The sequence below is a fragment of the Vipera berus genome (assembly GCF_964194415.1).
Source record: "Vipera berus genome assembly, chromosome: 1".
Taxonomy (NCBI): Eukaryota; Metazoa; Chordata; class Lepidosauria; order Squamata; family Viperidae; genus Vipera; species Vipera berus.
The window spans coordinates 35,340,474-35,366,903 of record NC_138202.1 but is presented as its reverse complement, the minus strand read 5'-3'; the positions used below and the strand labels follow the sequence as shown (position 1 = coordinate 35,366,903).

The following is a 26,430-nucleotide window of genomic DNA, read 5'->3' as shown; positions in this document are numbered from 1 at the left end:
CGCACGAATGAAAGAGCGCCATCTATGTCACTTCTTCCTCGGAAATACGGCTGGGGTTGATCATTCCTTTTCCTCCTGAATGAAATGTGTGCGGAAATAGCGCCCCCCCCCTTTCCCGCCCCCTCTTTTCCGTTTGGCCAGGCAGGAGAGCCAACCAGCCTGCGGCTGGCGAATGAGCGGGGCGGGGACTGAGCTCCGCGGAGGCCCGTCCCTCGTTCACCCGCCTCGCCAGTGCCGAGGAGCCAGTCTGGAGGCGCGCTCGGTGGTGTGCTGGTTGTAGAAAGAGCCCGGCAGCGCGCGAGGGAGCGAGCGAGCGAGCGCGAGCGAGCAAAGAAGGGAACGCGACGCGGCGGGGATTTCCAGACTGGGCTCGAGGGCGGGAGAGGAAGTGCCGGGCGGGGGGGAAAGAGAACCAGCCGGGGCAGCGCACCAGGGACTTTCCAGCCAGGGCAAGGCAGACTACGTTTGGCTGAACTGCTGCAAGAACAGCAGTGGTCGGTAGTGCTGGCGGCCGCGGTTCTCTCCCCCCCCCGTTCTTGTCCTCAGGCGCAGAGTAAGTAGGGGAAGAAGGGAGAAGGTGGCCGGCCGTTGCTCGCCCCCCAGGCAGAGGCGGAATCCGGAGCTGGTGGGGAGGGAGCGTTTCCCAAAGCGAGGCAGAGCGGTTGGTCTCACCCGTTTCTGCTGCCTTGCTAAGTCAGGGGCTTGGAGCTGGCTGGGAGGGAAGCCGTCGTGTGCGTGAGGAAGGGAGGTCGCAACGACCGGAGGTCCCCTTCGAAGAGCCCACGGGGGCAGCTGCCCGAACCGCGGACCTGCTGGGAAAGGGGCAGGCGCCGCGGTCAGAAGGTCCCCGCTGCTAGTCGGAGGGAAAGGCGGGAGAGGTCTGCCGTCTCAGTTAAGCGCGGGTCTCGAGAAGGTGGGAGCTTGCCTAGAACTGGGTAGGGGTTGCATCTCCCGCTCCCCCGAGCTGTTGCTTCTCTCTCGCCTCTTTTTTCCAATTAAGGCAGCCGCCCGGAAAGAAGGCTGCTGCTTAAGGACTATGCGAGGAGTCTATTGGTGCTGCTGCCCGGAGGCATTCGTATTCAGCCTCCATGCGCCCTCAAAACTGCCTCTCCGAGGTAGATTCGTTCTGCTGCTCTTGCTACTGCTGCCGCCGCCAAGAATCGCTACTGGCTGCTTTGCTCGCACGTTCATCACCCTTCAAGCTGTTGCTGCTATTGTTGCTCCTCTCCCTCCTCCCCCTCCTGTTCCTCCTCCTTCCACTATCGCCTTGGAAGAAGAGAGAGAGATGGTGTGTCTGGCTGCTTTAAGAGACGCGGTGTGCCTTTTTCCTTTCTTGAAGCTGTTGAGAGGCCGAAACCTCTTGTAACGTTTCAGGATCGGATCAGCAGGACGTGGTGCTGCCGGCGGGGAAGAAAGCATGCCGGTTTTTTCTTGGGCCGCTGCTGCACTGTAAAGGTGTCTGCCTGCATGCGTTTGATGTGTGTGAATGCAGAAAGCTCTTTAATTTCTGGCTCCCTCCATATGCAGTCGATGTGGGCGGACTGGAGGGATTGCAAAGGGGAAGCGTCTGCCTTGAAAAACAACGGGGGTGGAGGGGACTGCTGCTTTTAATTTACTTGTGGCAAACTCTCATTGCACCTACCAACTTTGTATCTTTCCAAACACTTGTTTTGCTTGATCACTTTGCAGTCACTGAAGGATGCTCAGGCAGCTGCATTTTGAATTTCTATCAGTAGTAGTCATGCAGGATAACGACTGCTGCAGGTGCAACTGAAGAGGGAGGACACTTGTAAAAGATGTGGGATGAATGAAATGCAATGGAGATTTCTTTATTGTGGTGTTTTTTTTATAGGGATAGCTTTATAGCAAGTGCAGAAGAAGGAGCAGTTAAAGGATACAACATGAAGGTATTAACGGGGCGTTGGATTACAAATTGTTTTGCTGTTGTCACCACAGTAGTACTTTAAATGTGCCTCTATTTTAAGAAGTAGAAAAGCTTGAATTATACAAGATTACGTCATTTCATAGTGCTGTGAAGAATTTGCTTAAAAGTTTATACTGAGTCATGCCTCTGCAGATAAATCTTACTGATTCTTAAAGCTGATTGTAATGCTTTTTATTTGTTTGTCTGTTTTAAATGAGGAAGGGAAGTTGGCAACAGATCAGTTAGTAAAATGTATATTAGAAAAAGATAACAATTTAAGAAAATCATAATTGCATTTGTCAGTCTAGTCATGTCTACATAGTGTTTTACTAAGATGTTGCTGAAATATTCAGATGTTATTGTCAATAGCACAGATTGCTGTCCTTTCATTCATTTAAATGTATTTTGAAAAGCTTTGTTCTTTATCATGTTCTGCTAGGAAATTAGATATGGATTGTAGGACATTGGGGTTTTATATGTGATGACAATGGGAGGAGTAACCTCAAGCTAGTAAGGAGTGAATGTTCTGCATTTTGATCAAAGATTGTAAAAAAAAGATGCATGTTACAGATTTTATGGGTAAATGTAATATTTTTTAGAGCCCAATTCTCCCAGTTATTGAACTCAATGACTAAACATGTCTCTGAGATCAGGACTGCACCAGTAGTACTGTATGCTTTAGGCATGTCTGTGCAGAGAAGCAGACTGCTCTAGCCTATGCTGCTGAATGCTATAATGTGAATGACTTGGACTTTTTAATTGATACAATTTTCTAAATACAAGCTATTTAGAAAAATGCATTATTACAAGCTGCATGCAGTAGGTAAATTATAACATTCTGACATTTTTAGTCCATATACTATCTTGTTTTTTCTTTTTTAATCTTTCCATTCTAATTTACTGAATGCTAATGGTTGGTTTTGAAATTGCAAGTATTTAGTTATCTAAAATAATAGAAGATAGATTTATGAAATCATATCCAGGTTTATAATATTTGGGAAGCAAAAGCTGGATTTTTTTTATTATATTTGTATACCGCCCTTCTCCCGAAGGACTCAGTGCTTATAGTGCTTATAGCAAAGATAGTGTATAAAAGAATTGTTTTTAGTACATGGTAGTGAGATTGTAGGGTCATTTTGGGAAACTGCTTGTATTAGCAAGGAACGGAAAGAGTGTCAGGTTAAACAAATGAAATAATATATATATTCCTATGTGCAATTATAAGGATCTAATCCCAAGTCAATGAAGATGTTAAGAAAATTGAAAACCATGTTTTTTTTCTAAAATCTATAAATAAGAAAGCAATATTTATGACAGTTTTGTCACTGAGATTTAGAGGTGAAGAGCAGACAGTTATGACATTCTAAAGAAAACAGACTAACTTATTACATATGTACATTATTTTTGTATGCAGTGGAGATATGCAGCATACCATGAAGCTAAAATCAGGAATTATGACATTAATCGAAATGTAAAGTGTATACTTAAGAACATGACTGACCTGCTGGATCAGACCAAAGTCCTCCCTAAAGTGGTATCCTGTTTCCTGTGGTAGCCAAGCAGCTGTCCCTGGGAAGCCTTGCAAGTAGGATGTAAGAATCATAACCCGACATTGCTGCCCTCCAGCAACTGGTATTCAGGTTCATGCTGCTTTTCATATTAGAGATAATACATAGTAATCACAACTGCTGCCCATTGATGACTATGTCCTGCCTATAGTCATTAATAGGGAATAGCTTCAGTGAATTTCCAGTATTTCAGAGGGTTTGGAGAATGAGGTTTCCATACTGGTCAGGATTTTTAATTCTGGGATTCGTGTCAGTTCTACACAAAGATCTCTGCTTTTAAATAACATTTACACCAGTATCTTTCAAGATGGAAAGAAACTACATATAATTTGGAGATAACAAAATGAAATAATTGAAGTATGTATACGATACTGGATAGCATGATATGCTGTTCAGTTGCTTTTTTTTCTTCCTATTTTTTTCTGAACTTGGATTACATCTATAAAATCAGCGGAAGTCTACATAAAAAATAAACAGTTCATTTTACAAGTCTTGTCTGAAACTTTTGATAGTCTTTTCTTAAAATGACTCAGTGGGGCAATACAGCAGGGTAGCCATCTAGTTCTCTTTTGACAAGTTTGCTCAATTTTTTAGAAAATGAAAAATTAGTTTATATTCTAAATATTCATTTCAAATGAATGGATCAGAAAGATATATGTAAAATAGAAGCAAGGTAATGCTTGTCCTCCAGTGGCCATTGATATCTGGGCATATTGTTTGCATAGCTGTATATAAAATGCAATGCATTTAGTTCTGTTTTGTGCAGTCGTGAGGAATTTCACAAACATCACACTCTCAATATTTAGAGGACACAAAGATATGACTGAAACCGCCCCCCAACTTTAGAGTTACTTTTGTATGCTAAAATAAATTTGGACAGCCCAGAACAACTTACAGCAGAACTTATTTTTATAATGGAGGAGGCTACATTTTTTGGTGTTTGCATTTGCTGCCAGCTTTCAATGGCATGGAATTTTTTTTGTGTGTGTGTGTACAGTACATTCAGAAAGTATTCAGACTCCCTTCACTTTTGTCAATTTTGTTGTGCTGCAGCCTGATTCTACAGTTGCATTTTTTTCCTCATTAATTAATGGGGTAATTCAGTACCCCATAATGACAAAGTGAAAACAGAAGTTTAGAAATATCTGCAAATATATTAAAAAGAAAACCTCACAGCTAACTATGTATATTATAGCAGAGCAAAAGTCATGAGGTCAAAGGAACTGCCGAGCTCAGAGACAAGATTATTGCAAGGCACAGATCTGGGAAAGGCTACAATAAAATTTCTGCTGCACTGAGGTTTCCTAAGAGCAGAGTGGCCTCAATAATTCTCAAATGGAAGAAGTTTGGTATAACCAAGACTCTTCCAAGAGCTGGTCGACTGGTGAAACTGAGCAATTGGGGAGAAGGGTCTTAGTAAGAAGTGACCAAGAACCCAATGGTCACTCTTGAGTTCCAGAGATCCTGTGTGGAGATGGGAATACTTATGCCAATGTGATATTTCAGTTTTTTTTCTTTTTAATATATTTACAGACGTTCTAAAATTCTGTTTTCACTTTGTCATTATGGGGTACTGTGTGTAGATTAATGAGAAAAAAATGAATTTCAACAACTGTAGAATCAGGCTGCAGCATAACAAAAGTGAAGGGGGTCTGAAAACTTCCTGAATTACACACATACACACATGGTTCAATCAGAAAAGTAATAAGCCCATAATTTCTTAATGGGTAATATTACATACCAGCAGAAATATCTGTTAAATATTGGATGGATTTTATCATTTGAACTAAATTTAATTATCTGTGACCCAAAACTTTATTAAGATGTAAAGAAGCAACTTTTAGAAGAATTTGTGTAACTTAGTAAACATTCACTGAAGCAAAAATAATCACACTAAATTTCCTTTCTCTCATCTTCCTATCTTGTAGCTACCAAACCAGACAAATAAAATGCTTTATGGTACTTAGCATGCTGTAGGGTCTTCAGAAGAGAAATATTCCACAATTCTGGATATGTTTGTGACTACCATAATGTGTTTACGTGGGGCTGCCCTTGAAGATATCCAGAAGTTTCAATTGGTTCAGAATGCAGCAGCCTGAACAATTTTGTGCACCTCTTTTGCTGGAGTTGTACTGGCTGCCAGTCTGTTTCCAGGTACAATTCAGGGTTATCACCTTTAAAGCCCACATGGCCTTCCCCTGTTTCATCCCCCTTGGCCACCAGGATGGGAAGGCAGGGTATGTTGTGGATGCCATCTATTATTATTATTATTATTTATTGAATTTCTATACTGCCCTTCTCCCGAAGGACTCAGGGCAGTGTACAGGGCAATTAAAATACAACATACAAAAGTTAAAAATAAAATTAAATTAATTCAGCCCTAACAAATAAATAGTTAAAAATGAACCCCAAACCCTTAGTACAGGCCGGCCTGTTCAAATAACCAGGTTTTCAGGTCACGGCGGAAAGAGCGAAGGTCGGGAGCCATCCGGAGCTCAACAGGCAATTGATTCCAGAGGGCAGGTGCGCCCACAGAGAATGCTCTCCCCCTGGGGAATGTATATCTGGTGAGACCACAAAAAGGGTCTTCTCAGTTGTTTTCCTCTTCTCTGGAAGTATGATTGGCCTTTACCTTGTTGCCTTTCCAAGAGAGCCTGACGACAGGGTTTTCTCCAAGGGTGTGGGGACCACAAATGGAGATGGAGCCGATCAAGTGCTGGTGGGGTGGGGTGGCTGGGTTATAGATTTTTAAATTTCTTATTTTTAATGTAATCTGCCCAGAGTCATCTTTGTATGAGTTGGATGGCCATATAAATTTGCTAAATAAATACATAAATTGAAATGAAGTGAAATGAACTGAAATACCGGTATATGGTTGCTGGTGCAAATATTCTCCCCTGCAGCCTGCAGGTGGAGATACAGAATTGTTATGGGCAGAATAATTGCAATATGAGCAATAGCAACGTTGCTTACTAGATTTTTGCAAAAGCTAAATATGAAGCAGATGCAAAAGCATCTTCTAAGTCTAGAACTGATCCCAAAACATGCTAAATATTCCTCAGTGTGAAAATGGAATCTGGGTCCAAGTGCACTGTAGTGCTTCATACTCAGAGAAATCTGACAGAAAAGATGTGCAATGGCAGCATGGAATACATAATAATCAGCCTCTGAAGAGTTGCATAGACTTTAAGGTGAGCTATCCCTGCAACAGAAAGGAAAATGCATTTGGGTGTTTTCTGCTTACCAATGGCTCTTTTTTATTTATATAAGCAATATTTATAACTTCCTCCCAAGCAAATATATGCATACCTTTAACTTTTCCAAAAGTACTTGTAAAGTATTAAGCTTAAGTTATTTCCTAAATCCATTAGCAATTAAACTGGATGGCTGTTTCTTATAAAAGGAAGAGCCTAACAACCACAACTGAAAAGGCTGTTCCTTTATTGATAATTTTATAGTTATGCTACTCTTTCTCTATTTACATTTCTGACTCGTTCAGTCCCTTTTTATACATTTCAAACCGCAAAGGAAGGAGAAGGTGAAAATCTGCAGAATCCATGCTTTCAAAGGAATATGTTTCAAAGATGGCTATGGCTCTCTAGAGATGATTGTTTAGAATTAATAGAAGCAAATCTGTTTCAGCAGTCTTAATACAGACAGTCCTTGACTTAAGATGGGTCATTTAGCAATCATTTGATGTTCCAGTGGATCTACTTATGACCAGCTGTGAAATTCCAACAATTGGGGTCCCCATGGTCATATCTGACTATATTGGGGGCACTCGGTAACTGGTCCACTTTTATGGCTGTTTATACGGTCTTGCAATCATGTGATCATGTTTTACACCAAAAAATGGTATTTACTTCTGAATTTTGGCAAAACTATGCCCATAGCCAATCATTTGTTTGCTTAATGTGTGCGGTGTTTGCTTAAACTTAAACTTAAACTCAGTAAATTGGAATCACAGCATAAATGAGCTATTGTACAGCTTACATTTTTAATGTAAGAATTTTTAATGAGTTTACCAGATACAAAGATAAAAACCAATGCACACTAAGAAAATATAAATGTAAAGAATGTGAAAAAAATGTAAATACAGTAAAGAAAAATGATATATAAAGAAATGGCTTCTTCCTTCAAGACAAGTACAAAATACTTCAGTAACTTATCACCTTCTCTGCTAACTACACAATCATCTCTACTTCCCATATCACATCTCTTTATCTATAAACAGTCTCACCATTCAGTCTCAATCAGCAAAAATCATTTAAGAATTACCAGAAACAGCAACATTGATATTTTAACTTTAAATAGACCAACTTTATATTTCTTCCCTTTGCTTTTAAGAATCTTTTTAATTCCTTTAAATATTGTACCAAAAATTGATTTCATTTTCTCTTTGTCACTTCTCAGAAGCTCCTTCATAAGTTTAACATGTCTCTCTTGTAAATATAAAATAAAGTTATCCAAGTCACTCCTCCAGTTTGTTATTTATATGTCCCTTCCAATTATCAAAACATCAGCTGGTTTCATTTGTAAATTTAGTGTAACATCTTTTTCCATATCAATCTTGTAACTGTCATTTTTAAATCCACATTCAAAACAGCCTCAGTCTTATCCTCTTCTATCACCTCTTAAATCTATTTTTATGATAGCGTTAATCTTTAAAGTAATGTCTGAGTTAATTATTCCCAAATAACATTGGATTCTTCCAAAGTTAGAAAATATTGATCCACTCTATACTAATGGGTCTCTTCTCTTTTATAATCTTTCTGTTTAATGTCCAACCTTTAAAGTTCCTTTTTACCATGCTTTTTTTTAAATGAACAGCATTTTTCATGGGAGGATACTTACACTTAATTTCAAAATTTTCATATATTTTTATAGAATTTTAAACAGCTCACAGTAATTAATTTCAAAATCTTATTTCAAATCTATCTGCCCCTCCAGTCCATTTACTGCAGACATGTCAAACACAAGGCCTGGGGGCCGGATCCGGCCCGCAAAGTGGTTTCATGTGGCCCGCGAAGCCATCCTGGAAACAGTGAGGGAATGGCCCCTGCTGCCTTGGCCCTGGCCCAGAGACCCTCCTTCTGCCAGAGACCCTCAGATCTGTCTCACTCCTGCCTAGGCTCCCATAGGCACCCTTGATGCGAACGATGTAGAGCTGGCCACGCCCACCCAGTAGGCCATACACACACTAGCCACACCCACCCAGTAGGCCACGCCCACCCGGCCCTCTGAGGGCAACCGCAATGCTGATGCGGCTCTCAATGAAATTGAGTTTGACACCCCTGATTTACTGTATAACTTTCTGAAATTAATGTTCTGACCACCTTTTTCTTTCTTCCTAAATAAATCTGCATAACTTTTTTTTTTGCCAAGGATTGAAGGAGACTCAGTGTAATGAAACTTGCCTTTCTGAAGGTTCTTTTCTATCCAAAAAGCTGTTAACAAGCTATTTCCAGAAGTGATTAAGAAAGGAAGTAAGGTAACTGTGTCCTTTTGAAGGTGCTAAATGGTGGCTTGGGTAAAGATGGCCAGTCCTTTGGCTTCTAGAGCTCTAAAATGAGCCAATGACCACTGTTTTACTGTATTCTAGAGGGAGTACTTGTGGCCAATCCCAGATTCTCTCCTTGAGCAGAGAGAAATTCTGAAGAGCCAGTCTATTTGTCAGTTCCTTGTTCCACCAGTCATCGGCTCTGCTCTCAGTGTAACTTGCTGGGAAATCAATTTAAAATTGAGATTCAGCTGGCAACTAGGAGATAATTCCAAGCATGGAGTATCAGTGTTGTTTTTGGAGGTGTGCTTTTGAATCAGTGTTAATTCATGGCAACTGGACTAGTCCCTGAAGTTTTTTGGAAAGGTTTCACAATCAAATCTTGTAGTTTGCCATTGCCTCCTTTCTAGCCCTGAGAGAAAATTTTTGGCTTAAGGTTACCCAGCTGTCTTTGTACCTATGGCAGGCTGATGATCTCCCACTTTCTAGTCTGCTGTCTTAACTATACCAAACTGTCTCTTAGTGATTTAGCACTATCTCTACTTGTAGAATTTAGACAAGCAGGAATGGCATAGTTTTTTGAATTACTTTCACTTAATTTATTTTTTCATTTTTTTATCGCTCTTGCACTTAAAATTCGAGATAGTATTTTACTTTTACAAACTGGGATTTGCAGAAGTCCCAATTTGCTACACATGTGAGTAGGCTTTAAAATTGTTTCCAATTTAAAGCTCAGTTCGTTTTACCATGCTAGTTTGTGCATTTTTCCCTTCTGCCTCCTAGTATACACAATCACCATTAATTTCAAGTTTTAATTACATATTAAATTTCAATTGATGTCACAGAAGTTGCGAGGCTTATGGTTTGCTGATTTGTGACTAATTTTGCAAGTCCAAGCAGTTGAACTAATAAACCATGGTTCAATTAACTGTGATTAACTGTCAGCCACTTCTAGTTAATGTGGAAGAGCAGGCAGCTCTTGGACATGGCAGTCTTCAATGGCCTCTTGTCATGTAGGCTGCATAGCTGTACCTACCACCCATCTCATTTGCATCAGAATTTGTTGGTAAAAAAATCAAATTTGAAATTGAAATTTGAAAGAAATGTGTCAGTAAATATGGACCTTCTAGAATTTATTTATTTAAACAATTTATATGGCTACCCATATCACTATTGTTACTCTGGGCAGCAAACAAGAAATTAAAACCAAAAAAAAATAGAACAATGTAAATAATTCAAAAGAAATGTCAACCACAAACAATATATTGTACAACATGACAGACATTTAAAAAATTCAATTTTACAATCAATTGTAAAACCACCAACCATAAAAAAATCAACCAGAAAGACTTAACATTTTACCCAAATGCCTAAGGGAGAATGGCTTTCTTTGAAGCAATTCTTCCATATTAATGCATGAAATATGATAGGTTCCAAATTGTGCTAATTATGAAAGCTGAAAAAGTATTTTTCTAACACTCCTCTTGCACATGAATTGCTCTGCCATCTTACCTTTCCTACAAGATGTTCATAAAGAAATGTTAATTATAAGTAAATTTAAGCTAACAACAATAAATTTTAAATCACCTGGTTAATATAAATCTTTAAGTCTGCCATTAACAAGTAATGGCCTGCAAATGGGAAAAAGTAAGCAATTAAAAACTGAATTTGTCACTATAGTCATGTGACCAGTGCAGGATGCATTTGTCTGGTTCCTAAGTACAGTGCTTGGCCATAAAGTCCTTGTGTTGAAGCAAGTGAATTGGCTTCCAGTTAAAGCTACTAGACTTGAAGTAGCGTGAGATCAAGCAGATTGTTTTTCATTACAGATCTGCAAAATTGCTAGGATTGTTAAAGAATTTATGTTGGTATAAATTGTGGATCATCATTCTGCAGTCACTGAAAATGGTCTTTCTTGATCATAATATCTGCCCTTTGTAATCTTTTTTCACTTGATAAAGGGCAACTATTGGTACATTTAGAGATGTACTATTTCTCATTTTGACTGGTACTGGTAGAGGTGGATTTAAAAGTTTTAACTTAACGGTTTTATTCTTCTTAAAGGTAATTGTAAACAACTTGGAAATGTAGTATAAGTAGCAATATATAAATGGTTTTAATGAATTGCTGTCATGTTAAGCTCGTGATATAGCCATTGGATTGGATACTCTCATTTGAACTATCCAATACATTCTTGCTTTCAAAAAAGTGCAAATATATTGTAACTTCTCCAAGGTCAATTGCATCTTGTTACTTGTTGAAATCAGTATAATTATACTGATTAATCTTTCTGCTGCTATGATTTCTTTAAATAATAGATTTTTCTTGCAGATATTAATTACATTTAAATTAGTGATTTTCAAGACATGTTGAATATGAGCAGTTTGATGTTGATTTTCTTGTAACTCACGGGACCAATTTATTAACAACTATTGATTCTTTTGATTCATGTTATTAAACTTACAAAACACATAAAAGCTAACAGACTAATAAAGAGCAGAATCAGTAGAGAAAAAGAACAAAAGCAAAACTGCAGGAAGAAAATCAAAGAAAAATTTGGATGAAGAAGCTTCTGATTTCCTTAGAGCAAATATAAATAATATTGCAGAATTATCTTGTACACTGATTACAAAAAAACCACTGTGTTTTTCTATTCAATTTTTTTCTAATTGTCAAAACCACAAATCCTAAGTGCATTTGCTCTTGTTTCATGTAAAACATCTGTAAGGGGTGTCCAGTCTACCATAAACATTTTTACTGTTTTTTTCTCTGACCAAATCAATTAATTTGGTCATCTCTGCAAATTCCATCATCTTCACCAAACAATTCTCTGTTCCACTTTTGGGCATATAATAATCTTGCAGTTGTCATATATAAAAACTTAAGTTCCCCAATTTTTTCTAGTTGTACATTAGTTCCCAAAGCAAAATCTCTGGTTTCAGTTATATTTTAATCCATAAAATATTTTGAATTTATTCATGTATTTATACTCAAAATATTTTGATTTTTTTTACCAGTCCATCAAACATGATAGAATGTTACTTCATGTTGCTCACATCCAGCAATGATTTGAAATACCTTTATACATTCTAGACAATTTCTCTAATGACAAGCACTAATGATATATTATTTTATAAAAATTCTCTTTAGGGCTAGAATATAATGTAAATTTCAGTCTTTTCAACCACGTATCTTCCCATTAGGCCATTTGTATATTATAACTAAAAGGTTAGCCCATTTTATCAAACCTTTCTTACACTTATGCTCTGTTTCATATATCAACAAAAGTTTATACATTTTAGCAATAACCATCATTAGTGTATCATTCTGTTTCAAATTCATTCTTTGTTCAAAATCATAACTTTTATCTACTTTAAACTTTTCAGTTAATTTTTCATAAGAAAACTACTGACAGGAATATCCTTCTGGTATCAAATATTTTTTTAATAGTCCGCTTGAGAAAATTTTAGTATATCTTGCTAGGTTAGCCATTTATTTTTACTCATAATTTCTTGTCCGTAAAATGCTTTTGTTACTGAAAGTCATAAAGGTGTTTTCAGCATTTGTTGCTAATGAATCTCCACTCTCCTTGTTTACCTTAAGCCTGAGGTTTTCAGACATCATTTCATGTTCCTGGACCTTGCAGTTCCTGGAATGAAATATATCACCGAGTACATTTGATAGGGAAGTTATGAATATGTCCTTCAAATCAGTTATGGCCTAACTTGTCATGACTTTCAAGAAGACGATTTAAAAGCTATTTTGGGACAAAAATATGTGGAACATCCTTCCTCCGAAGATTAGAGTGGCCCCAACTCTTGTTAGCCTTATGTAATACCTTAAAAACTGGCTATGGTCCTAGGTCTGGGGTGCTGAATGTGTTAAGGACTCTTGTTTCCTGAATGTACTGCCCAACTGGCAAAGTATCTTTTTTCAATAGTGTGTATAATTAATCTGGATGTATTTAGAGGTTTTATTATGTTTTTTAATTTTTTAATATTTTTAGTTGTAATACAGACACACACACACATACATACACCGTATATATATATATTAAGTCACCCAGGACAATTGATTGTGAATAGGGAAGAAAATGAGATAGAAAAATGGTATCTACTAGGGCCATAAGGATGCTGAAACTATAATTATAGGAACTGTGAACTTTTATCAGGGAGAAAGGAACTCTCCCTTTTTTACAACCTTGTAGTCCCTTAATTCAGGGTAGAGTCGGAGAGACCTGAGATCAGTGAGAAAGGAACTAATGCAGATAAATATTCACAAAGAGGAAATTAGATGGAGCAAATTACTTGACAGATAATGAAGACTAAAGAAGAATCTTCTGATATGTGGCAATATATTATTTGTGGAGCAATAGCATAAATGTGTACCTTATTTGTTGTTGTTATTTGCGAAGTCGTGTCCGACTCATCACGACCCCATGGACAACGTCCCTCCAGGCCTTCCTGTCCTCTACCATCTTCTGGAGTCCGTTTAAGCTCACGGCTACTGCTTCAATGACTCCATCCAGCCACCTCATTCTCTGTTGTCCCTTTCTTGCCCTCAATCTTTTTCAGCATTTGGCTCTTCTCCAGTGAGTCCCTTCTTCTCATTAGGTGGCCAAAGTATTTGAGTTTCAACTTCAGGATCTGGCCTTCTAAAGAGCAGTCATGGTTGATCTCCTCTAGGACTGACCGGTTTGATCGCCTTGCAGTCCAAGGGACTCGCAGGAGTCTTCTCCAGCACCATAGTTCAAAGGCCTCAATTCTTTGGTGCTCAGCCTTTCTTATGGTCCATATGTACCTTATAACAATTAGTAAATTTACAATTTTAGGAGTATCTGAATTTCAAAGGTTTTAAAATATTTTAAAATACTTATATTTAATATTGAAAAAATTGAAAAAAAATTAAAATGGTTTGCTTAAGGCATGAAATTAAATTGATACCCACAACTTTTCTTGGTATGTTAGGTGTTCATACTTAAAAGCCATCCTGAAAAACTGAGCCCAAACTGAGTACCAAGATGGAAATACATTAAATCAGAAAGAGAAAAAAACAGAATGAGAAAAGAAGAGAACTAAGCAAAAAAAATCTTTTTAGGAGTATCCAACTGTCTAAATTTATTTACCCTACTTGCTAAAAAAAGGGAGAGATAATATTTGGATTTTGGAGCCAACAACTGGAGGATAGTATTGTATGCAATTTCTCAAAAAAGTCACGTTTTACACTACTGGCTTTTTTTAAGTGTCATTGTTCTGGAGATGTGGCTGTTTGGTATTTTGTAGCTGGTAAGTATCCTTAAAAATAACAACTTTGTTTTGCAATAGGAAAGTAATAGGTGTTTTCACTGGTTTAAGTCTCAATCTTTTGATAACCATGCATCTCTGCTCTGCTATTATGTAGTTTGTGTTTCTCTGTGTATTAGAATATGTAGAAAACGTTTTGAAGTTGCTATTGTAAATTCTTGCTCATAATTGTGACAACACATCACCTTTGACCATTTTAGTTTATTTCAGCCCTCATACATGGCTGAAATAGAAAGCTTTCCTCTGGTATGGTGTCTTGTTTTGTATGTGTACAAACCTGAAGGTGGTTTCAAAACCACAGCAAAGAAGTGGGAGAAATGGAAACCAAGACATTAGTTAAAAATAACAGAATGGCAGAATGTTTGGGTAATACTTTTCATCTGGTCTCAGCCTTTCCAAAAATGGATTTCAGTCAATACTGTAGTATAAATTTAGAAGGCTGTTCAGTTTTTTTTTAATTGTACGCCTAGCATGTGATGATTTCTGATGTTATTTTAGTTTTTATTGACCTAATACTCAGACTAAAAATTAATTTTAAATAACAGAATTTTCTGACTTCACATCACATTCCATCCCATCCCATCCAAGTGAGAAAAATAAAGCCATTTGTTTACAGTTTTGTATTACTAAAAGTTCAAAATCTTAATTTTTTGTAGATTATCCATGTAGATATGTTACAAAAGGAGATATCTCAAAATCTAATAGTAGGCCTCAACTTATTTCTTCACAAATATGTCTACTGCTGTTTTATTGTATGCTTTACAATTATAAAGCTTTTTAAGTAGTCCTCAATTTATGACTGTAATTATGACTACTGGTCATTAAGAAGGTCAAACACATGATCGTACCTGATTTACGAGCTTTTTGTGAGGGTTAAGTGAATCACTGTGGTTGTTAAACCCATTTTCCTCAGTGGGTGTTTTTTTGTCATAAAATGGTAGTCAACACCAGTTTGTAGCACAAAACATAAACGACAGTTGCCATACCACAGGACAGTCTAAATGGCTCTTAGTGTAGGCCAGTTGCTCAAAATGAGATCACTTTATTGCAGGAAGTGGTGTTTGGGCCATCTGAACTTTGAATATGGATCATAAGTAGCCATGGGGAGGTCTGTGATAAATTTGACCAGTTGCTAAGTAACTGATTGCAAGTCAAGGACTACCTGTATGCTTAAATCTATTTTTTTATAATGGTGCTCTGCAGTTTATAAATGGTGCTCTGCCCCAACTCCTAGAATTATCAGCAGTGGAAGAAGCCCAGGTTTGGGGAGACTGACTTATTTGTCAAAGTATCAATACCATTGTTTCCATTATCATGAAAGCTTAATGTTATGAACCTGTTTTATTAGAGTCTAATCTTTAATAACTTAGTATTTGCATGTGTTTAATCAGTTTGTACTGTATGTGATTAGTTTTTTGTTGTTTTTCCATCCAAATGGTATCTACTGCTAAGCTTGTAAGCCGCCCTGAGTCTTCGGAGAAGGGTGGGATATAAATGGAATTAAAGTAAATAAATAAATAAATATCTTCATAGGATAAATTGGCAAGTGATAAGAATGGACTGGGAAGATCTAATTATGTTCTGATTGAATGTAACTCAGACAGAATAGACAGCTAGAACTCAGGCAGTCTTATGAAAACAGGTCTAAAAAGGCATTCATTTTAATACAGGTTTTCTGTAATTAGTTTTGGTAAAAAGTTAGACAATATGTTAAAGGCTCAGTTCTGATAGGATCCAGAGCAAAGAGCAGACCTCTAATAAGAACTTTTTTTCAAAATCAAAGCTGAATAATTTGTTGTTATTTGCTGAGTCATAGGTTTTGCAGACTAGGATGGCAATTTAGGTATAAGACAGCAAGAGTTTCTAAAATTATAGGCTGCTGTGAATTAATCTGCAAAAAGCAAAATCTTCACATGTAACCTAACAAAGCAGCATTTTAGTACTTTGCATCCCTTCTTATATTAAAAATCTAGTTATGCCTTTCTCAACCTGATGCCTTCCAAATTCATAGAACAATTCCCAGAACTGTCAGCAATGGCTATTCTGACTGGGAAATTGTAGGAATTGAAGGCTATAACCAACTGGGTGCCCAGGTTGGGTAAGTCAGATCTAGTTCTTCAAGAGAATTTTAAGATGGTGAGGCTACAAATATTATTTTTATAGCAAGGAAGGCAGAAACCTGCATCCTTTCATGAAGAGATGGTAAAAGATGAGAAGGATATCATTACTAAGAATCATACAAGTGCCAAATTATGACTTTCTTATCTCCAGTATAAATTTGACTGAAAAAATACAGAGATTTAATAATAAAAATATATATGTAAGGTAGAAAACAATGTTAACTAGCTTAGCCTACTGATACAGAAAATGAATTATTTAATGATTTTATATAATCTTAGTTAATCATTCCATTTTTTCAAAAAGCAAAATTAACGGAGCTGGTTGTTCCAGGACACAGACATTTACATCAGTGTTTTGAGCTGGAATTTTTGTGCTCAGTATCTTTTTTTTTTTTTATTGAAAAGTTTTACAATACAGTTTTCCTTTAAAGAACCCCCCCTTCCCCCACCCTCCTCCCCCCCCTCCCTCCCCCCTCCCTCCCCCCCTCCCTCCTCACCCCCCTACCTCCCCCCCTCCCCCCTCCCCCCCCGACTTCCCAGAGCTAAATACAAGGTATATATATATAAAAAAAAACAATCATAAACAACCATATACTAACAACTACAAGTTCTAAAATCCATTACTCTCTAGCTTATATAGGATAAAACAATCCTTAGCAATATTAAATATATATAAGAAACTAAAATAGAAAAAAGAAAAAACAAAGCGAAGGAAGACTTATTCGAATGCTACGTAGAACTTCTTAACCCTATACTTGTTCTGGATAAACTCAATCCATTTTCTCCATTCCATAATATAATGTTCTTGCGAATGATCTTTCAAATAGGCCGAAATCTTCGCCATCTCTGCCAGGTCGGAAACCTTTAAAATCCACTCTTGTATAGTCGGCAGTTCCTCTTTCTTCCAATATTGACCTATCAAAAGTCTTGCTGCCGTAACTAAGTTCAACATCAACTTGGAGTCCACAACTGTAGCGTCAACAATTATTCCCAACAAAAAAAATTGTGGGCAAAATTTTATCCTCCGTTTAAAAACCTTCTGCATATTCCACCAGACTTTTATCCAAAAAGCCTTAACCTTTTTACATGTCCACCATATGTGAAAATATGTTGCATCTTCATCACCGCACCTCCAACATTTAGGCTGGTAATTCGGATACATACTTGCAAGCTTTTTAGGATCTAAATGCCATCTATAAAACATTTTATAAAAGTTCTCTCTTAGATTTTGAGCTTGAGTAAATTTTACATTCCTCACCCAAATCTTTTCCCACGTGTCGATTGTAATAACTTCCTGAATGTTTTGGGCCCATTTTATCATGCAATCCTTAACCAGCTCTGTTTCTGAATCGATCTCTATCAATGCAAGATATATCCGTTTAATATGTGCTGGTCCCTGGTTTCTAATTTGCTTTATCAAATTTTCATCAGTCATTACAAATCCATTTTTCTGGTCTTCTTTCCACCTGGCCCGTAACTGAATATATTGAAACCAAGTTCGAACAACCTTCTCTTCTCGCAAGAAATTATATGATTTCAGGCACCAAACATTCCTTTCCAAACTTAAAATTTCCTTGTAGGTAGTCTCATCGTGTTTGAAACCAGCATGTATATTTTCTATTGCGTGTTTTGGAATTGCCCACAATGGTATCTTGCTGCTTAACTTGTATCTGTACTTCTTCCAAACTCTCAGCAGTGCCTGTCTTAAAATATGCATCCTAAACACAGAATCTACCTTCTTGTCATACAACAAATATGCATGCCAGCCAAACAACAAATCATGGCCCTCAAGATTTAATAACCTCGGTTGCGTCAAATTAATCCAATCGCTTATTCCTACTAATGCAGCAGCTTCATAATATAATTTAAGATTTGGCAATTTAAGGCCACCTCTCTCACGAATATCCTGCATAATCTTAAGTTTAACTCGTGGCTTTTTCCCTGCCCACACAAATTTATTGATACCACGCTGCCATTCCTCCAGATTAGAATCTTTCTTAAGAATCGGTATCATTTGAAATAAAAATAAAAATTTGGGCAGGACATTCATTTTCACTGCTGCAATCCGTCCCAACAAAGACAATTGCAATTTTTCCCAACTCTCCAATTCTTTTTGAATTTTCCCCCATAGTTTTTCATAATTATTTTTATATAGCTTTGTATTAGAGGGCGACAAAGTCACCCCCAAATATTTAACCCTTTTAACAATCTCAAATCCAGTTAATCCTTCTAAAAGAGCCTTCTGTGAAACTGTCATATTTCTAGCCAAAATTTTAGTTTTCTGTACATTTACTTTAAATCCAGAAACCTTCCCATATTGTGTTATTAGCTCCATCAGGTCCACAACAGAGTTCTCTGGCTGGGTCACTGTAACAACCAGATCATCTGCAAATGCTCTCAATCTGTAGTCCTGATCTCCGACTTGTATCCCCTTAATTTTTTCCGAGTTCCGAATCTTAACCAATAATATCTCTAATGTTAACACAAATAACAAGGGCGATAACGGACACCCTTGCCTTGTGCCCTTCTCAATATTACATGCTGTTGTCAGGCTATTGTTAACTATGATTCGGGCAGTTTATTTTTGATATAATGCCCTAATCGGTTGTAGAAATTTTTCCCCAAAATCCATTTTGTCTAAAACTTTCAACAAAAATTGCCAATTCAATTGATCAAAAGCCTTTTCAGCATCTAAAAAGATTAGCGCTGCAGAGATCTGGTTGTGCCTTTCCAAAAACTCTAACACATCAACTATATGTCTAACGTTATTTTTCATTTGTCTACCACTAATAAACCCCGTTTGATCCCCATGAACCACCTGTTGTAGAACCCTCATCAGTCTATTAGCCAAAACCTTAGCAAATATCTTATAATCTGTATTTAAAAGCGATATCGGTCTGTAATTTTTAACTAAAGTAGCATCCTGGTCTTCCTTCGGAATCAAAGAAATAAAAGCTGTTCTCCAAGACGGTGGCACCTTTCCCCCCCTCTGGATTGTCTGGAACAGTTCCTTTAACGGTTTTATCATCTCTAATTGTAAGTTCTTATAATAGGCCGCAGTCAAGCCATCCGTGCCTGGTGCTTTATCCACCTTCAGTTCCTTAATAGCTGTAAAAATTTCTTCTTCTGTAATCAACTGATTAATCCCCTCTTTTTGTACTTGCGTAAGAACCGGGATGCTAGCATTCTCCAAGTACGTATCAATATCTTTTGCATTAATATCCTCTTTAGTATATAATTTCGAATAAAAATCCACAAAAGCATCCTTAATAAGATTCTGTTGAAACACGACCCTTCCTTTATACTCAATCTTATCTATATTAGATGCTCTTTGTTTTTTCCTCAGTCTATAAGCTAACCATCTGCCTGGTTTATTAGCATTGCAAAAAGTATTATGCCTAGCAAACCGCAGATTGGTCGCCACTTGATCAGCCATTAATTTATCAAATTGTCCTCTTAACAATCTAATAACCTCCTTGATCTTCACATCCTCTGGGTTCAAAATCAAAGCCTTTTCTTTTTCCTTTATTTCATTCTCCAGTTCTTTCCTTCTATTTTCTACTACACGTCTATGTCTATTATTCATATGTATCAACACCCCTCTCATATAGGCCTTGCTAGCATCCCAAACCATATCCATAGAAGTACCCTTGTTCATATTAATCTCAAAAAAATCCTTCATCCGCTGTTTACATTCTTCCACATTTCTCTGGTTTCTAAACAAATTCTCATTCACACGCCATGAGCGCCTATCTCTTTTTTCCTTATCAATCTCCAACCAAACTGGACTGTGGTCAGAGATAGTTCTTGCACAAATCTTCACCTTTTTAGTTCTCAAAAAAGATCATTAGTCGACAAAATAAAATCAATCCTCGAAAAAGATTGGTGTCTATCAGAGTAAAAAGTATAATCCTTCTCCTGCAAGTGTCTCTCACGCCAGATATCTCGCAATTCCAGGTCATCCTTCATTTCAAAAAAAGATTTAGGCAGTCTAGCATGACTTGGAATGCGCTTAAAAGCTCCGGCCTTATCCAACTGTACATCCACAACTCCATTCCAGTCCCCCATAAAAATAAAAGATTTATAATCCAACTGGGTAAGCTTTGTGTGAAGTAAGCTAAAAAAGTCAGCTTGTTGTTGATTTGGTGCATATAGTCCAACTAGAAGCGTCTTTTTACCTTCTAACAACAGCTCAATCATAACATATCTTCCATGCTTATCTGCTTCAATTAAATCCGCTGTTAAGGCATTTTTAACATAAACAACCACTCCATTTTTCTTATTCTCTGCAGAAGCAACAAATTGCGTACCCAGCCTCGAGTTCATTAAATACTTTTGATCCAAAACTCTAATATGCGTTTCTTGCAGACATATAACATCTATCTTAAATTGTTTTAAATATTGAAAAACTTTCTTCCTCTTCTGCGGTGAATTTAGTCCATTAACATTCCAAGTTAAAAATTTAGTTGCCATGTATATCCTCAAAAAGCTCTTGGACCACAGCTTTGATAGGACTAATTTCTTTAGGCCGTGCTCCTCCCACAGCTTGGCTATGAATGCGTTGTGAAGTATCTGAAGACTTTTGCTGATCTTGTTCCTTTATTTTCTTTGCTCGTCTTAAAGCAGCACGCGTCACTCTTTGCTCTCTAGGATCATCCAAAGAAGTTGTAGCTTGATCTCCTCCAGCACCATTTTCCTCTTTTTCCTCCTCTTGCTGTTCTTCTTCTCCAGATCCCTTTCCAGTTTCCAGAAGCGTTAATGGGGTTGCTTTTAAGACATTATTGTAGAAATCACGCGCTTGTTTCACAGTGATCAGCCTATACCTTTTACCTTCATGCATCACCATCAGCCCTTCTGGAATCTCCCATCTGAATCTTATATCTCTTTGCTTAAGCTCATGCACAAGAAATGTATAGTCCTTCCTTCCCCTTAAAATCCTTGGAGGAATTTCTTTTAAAACCAAGACTTCTTGTTCAGCAATCACGACTTTAGCATCATAGGCAGCTTGTATAACTTGATCTCTAATTTCTCTTTTTGCAAAGTAAACCACCACATCTCTAGGCAGCTTTCTCTGTCTAGCAATCCATGAATTCACCCGAAACACTTTGTCCATAGCTGCTCTTATTTCAGATGCTGGCTGGTTCAATACCCCTTCGAGAGCCTCAGAGATCAGCTGCTTTAAATCTTCTTTAATATTCTCTTTTAAACCTCTGATTCTAACAGCAAACTGCATCTGGTAATATTGGGCAAGGCTTAACTCCCTATCCATTTTGTCTCTTGCATTTTCATTCTCCCGTGCTTTTACTTCTAATATAGCATTCCTTTGAGCCAAATCATCCATTTTTTCATCTAAATCTTCCACACATTCCGCCACTTTATGCACTGAAGACAAAATGTCTACCTTCATCACGCTGAACTTCTGTTCCATCCTTTCTTCCATTCTTTCCTCCAGTTTCTCCAATTTCTCCTCCATCTGTGCAAATTTATCAGCAATTGATTGATTAATTGATTCCAAAAGTACCTGGGCCTGTTTGTCCAAAGCATCTCGCAAATCCTTCGATGTCAGCACTTCAGGAGTGTGCAACGCCTGTAATGATGATTGTTGCACCGGCGAGGATCCACCACTCCGAAGAGTTTTAGGGGGAGGTTTAGCCGCCATCTTTTAGTCCTCAATTATGACGCACTTTCACTTAAAGTTTAGAAAGTCCAACAAACTCGAGAGTATAGTAAAATAATCCTCTTCACCTTTCCCTCTTGTACCGCTCTGCCTGCTCCTTTAAATCATAGTCCTTTCTTCAGGCAGGGATGGTTCGCAGACGCCTGGCTCTGCTCCAAGAAGTTCGGAGCAGAGACGACGGCCAGCTGGGAGCAACCCAGGCTTCGGGGGAGTTCAATCCTCCAGCCGCCCAAGCTCCACGCTCAGGCGGCCTCGGAGAACTCTACCCCTACCTGGGGCCTCACCCCCTCCTCTTCTCCCGAGGAGGGGGCTTCAATTTCGCCCGAACAGCTGATCGGCGCTGTTTCGGGCGAAAAAACAAACAGCTGAGCCGCGGGCAGCCAGGAGAGGCTGTCTTCGGCGCCGCGCCGCCACCGGAAGTCCTTGTGCTCAGTATCTTGATACACACCATACAAATAATACATGCCTGGCCAATATTTTTCAGGAGAGTTGGGAATAAGCCTGGCTCAGGGTCACTCTGTCTTGAATTATTAGAATAACAGAGTTGGAAAGGACCTTGTAGGTCAGGGGTGTCAAAATGCCGGCCCGCGGGCCAGATGCATTATGGTGAAACCATGCCCTCCCCATTGCCAGCAATGGGGAAAAAGTCACAATATGTCGCGACACGTCACGTGTCGTTGTGAGTTTGACACCCCTACTGTAGGTCATCTAGTCTAACCCCTGCTCAAACAGGAGACCCTATACCATTTCTGACAATGGCTGCCTAGTCTCTTTTTGAAAATCTCCAGTGATGAAGCACCTACAACTTTTGAAGGCAATCTGTTCCATTGGTTGATTGTTCTCACTGTCAGAAAAATTCTCCTTATTTCTAGGTTGAATCTCTCCTTGATCAGTTTCCATCCATTATTGCTTGTCTGGACTTCATGTTCCTTGGAAAATAGGTTGATCCCCTCCTCTGTGACAGCCCCTCAAATATTGTAACACTGGTATCATGTCACCTCTGGTCCTTGTCTTCACTAGACTAGCCATACCCAGTTCTTGTAACCGTTCTTTATGTGTTTTAGCCTCCAGTCCCCTGATCATCTTAGTTGCTTTTCTCTGAACTCTTCCTAGGGTCTCAACATCTTTTTTATTAAGTGGTGACCAAATCTGGATGCAGTATTCTAGGTGTGGCCTTATAGTATAGTAAATAATATGATACAGTTACAAGATACAGTGGTTTTTTTGTTGCTATTTTTCAGCTACCTTGAATTTTTGGTGAAAATTTGGAGTATAAATTTAAAGAAAAAATATTAAATCAGTTGAAAGTTAATAATATTAAAAATTAAAGTAGGGAAGTCCATTAACAAGAGAGAAGAACCAAAACTATTAAAAATCATTAAGAACTCATGAGGATGTATTTCTGTGAGAACACAATCTTCTCTGGAACAAACCTGAAAGGACATAGTTTGTGGAGCTAAGGTTCCTCTTTGAGAAATTATCTGCTAGGTTTCAGATGGTAGAAGCTTTCATGGGACACTGAATGTTCCATGAAACATTATATATTTATATTTTATCATTAATCTGAATAGATATGTGAATTTACACATTCATGGCAATTCATTAGGATAGGGCCTATGCCAAGACCTTGAACTTCCCAGCTTGAAGCCATAGACTCCATGGTGTAGGACAGGGGTGTCAAATTCGCAATGTCACATGATGTATCACTACTTTTTTGCCATTCCCGGCAATGGGGTGAGTGCTGTTTCGCTATGATGCATCCGGCCCGCGAGCTGGCAGTTTTATACACCTGGCGTAGGATATGTTCATAAATGTAGAACATGAGAAACTTTCTCCCCACTATGGATGAATGGCTACTGAAGGAGCTGGCAGAGATGGCAAAATTGACTGTTTTGATTAAAGAAAAGAATACAAGTACATTTGTTTCTACATGGAGTCCGCTTCTGGACTTTGTGCTTGAGGTGGGAAAAAATGAAACTTTGATTCTGGGTTTCACTGATTAGATTGATTTGTTGTTACAGAAATGGCTAGTTTTTACTATTGTGAAAAAGTAAAAAGTTGAGGCTCGACATTAATGCTCTATTCTACTGCAATGGGAAGTTGGAAGTCAATCTCTTTTTTTCCCTTTTTCCTCCCTTTCCCTCCCTTTCTTCTACCTTTTCCCTCCCCATTGTGTCCTACTATTTGCTTTGTAGTTTGTATTTTACTGTACAACTTAATAAAATGTTATTTTTTAAAAAAGAAACTTTCTTTCTCTAAGTCAAACTTTTTGTTCAACTAGCACAGTACTGTTTACCGTAATGAACAACAGCTGTTTGGGATCCCTGTCAAAGAAATTCTTTATCATTAGCCATTGCTTGGCCTTTTTTTAATTGGAAATGCCAGAGATTAATACTAAGTCCTTTTGCAAGCATAGCAAGTGCTCTACCTTCATTTGACCTGAATTTTGTGTTTGAAGATGCTAATTGTTTCACTGAAAGCTAAACGGTATTCTGAGAAGACAAGATTTTAGAGGCAGTGCCTGGAAACAATTTATTTCTTCTGTTCTTCAACTATAATATTTGCCTCATCTTTCAAAACAAAAGTTTTCACTTTATAGAAAAATATTTTCAACTAATTATTCAGTTAGAGTGGAATTCCAGAAGATGGAGAAGAATGGAGTAGATTGAAATAAAATAAAATTCTATTTAAAATAAGTGGGAGTTAGATACTACTTCTTTATGTGGTGCCACCACTGAAAATGCATGTTCCTTGCAACTCTAATTTGTCTTAAAATAAGAGTAGAGTTTCTGTGATTAATAGAGGATTCTTATGAAATCCTTTGTCCAATCTTTTTTTATTTATTTTTATTACATTTATATCCCGCCCTTCTCCGAAGACTCAGGGCGGCTTACAAGCTTAGCAGTATCTGATCTTAAAGCTTGGTAAACTCAAAGCTCCGACAGAAAAAATACCTGTAGTACTGAGGTTTTGGTATCAGTCATCACTGAAAAGAATTGGAAAATAAATAAGGGGTAACTCTTTAGCATGTTGTTCAAATGAAATTTTATTTGGAACTTTAGAGAGCGTGTTTTGTTTAATGCCATTAATCAAAGCTTGCATTGATACAAAAGAATATATTTATAAACATTATTTAAATTGAAAAAAACTATTTTAAAGTAAAATTGGACCAAATTTATTTGAGATATTTTTTCAAAGATTCATAAGAGTGTCAGTTTAGTGAGTGGTTAAGATATCAGGCTGCAAACAGAGACACTATGAGCTCTAATCCTACTTTAGGAATGAAACCAGCTAGGTGACCTTGGGCCAGTCACCCATTCTCAGCCCTAGGAAACAGACAAATAGCAATAGCATTTAGACTTATATAACACTTCATAGTTGCTTTACAGCCCTTCTAAGCTAGGGGTGTCAAACTGCCGGCCCACAGGCTGGATAAAATTATGGCGAAACCGCGCCCACCCCATTGCTGGCAATGGAAAAAATGTCGTGATACATCGTGACACGTCACTTGATGTTGCGAGTTTGACACCCCTGTTCTAAGCAGTTTACAGAGTCAGCATATTGCCCCCAACAATCTGGGTCTTCATTTCCTCAGAAGAACGGAAGGCTGAATCAACCTTGAGCCAGTTGGGATCAAATTGCTGGCAGTTGGCAGTATTACCCTGCAATACTGCATTCTAACCATTGCACCACCATGGTTATAGCAAAAATATGGCAGTGGCAATGACAAACCACTTCTGAAAATCTTGCCAAGAAAACTAGGAACTAGTCCAGGTGGCTGCCAGGGGTAAACGCTGACTCAAAAATACACAGTAAATCACTGCAGTTGTTAAGGTAGTAATATAAAATGAATCTGGCTTCCCCATTGATTTTGATTGTCAGGGGGTGGTCACATGATTTGGGACATTGCAACCCATTTGAGCCAGTTGCCTAGCATCTGAATTTTGATCACCTGACGATGAGGATGCTGCAATGGTTAAAAGTCTGAAAAAACAATCATAAGTCACTTTTTTCAGTGCTGTTGTAATTTTGAATGGTCACTTAGTGAAAGATTCTAAGTCAAGGACTACCTGTAATTAAGTGGAATGTATGTTGACTCTAGACCAGTTTCAATTGTCCTAATTGCTTGCAAATTTTAAAACTGGACTAGTAGATTAATTTTTTAAATCCAATTGCTATTGTAAGGCAAGGGCTACTTGTACAATCACAAGCTTTCACTTCCAGAAGGTATAGTTTGGTTTCTCTTTAAACTGGAGGACCTGCATAGCACACAATTGCTGAGCACCTTGAAACTTCCTTGATTTCTATATGCTGCTTAGAGTTCTCTGTTACACTTCT

General features: G+C 37.9%; 1 protein-coding gene across 1 annotated transcript in view; it reads left to right on the top strand.

The window, feature by feature from the left end:
* Window positions 1–240: 240 nt before the first annotated feature.
* TRAF3 (TNF receptor associated factor 3) overlaps window positions 241–26,430 on the top strand; it is a 103,252-nt gene continuing 77,062 nt past the window's right edge. The window contains exons 1-2 of the mRNA XM_081314464.1: window positions 241–553; window positions 1,853–1,907. The gene's annotated coding sequence lies outside the window, so the exon portion shown is untranslated. The remainder of the gene's footprint in view (window positions 554–1,852; window positions 1,908–26,430) is intronic.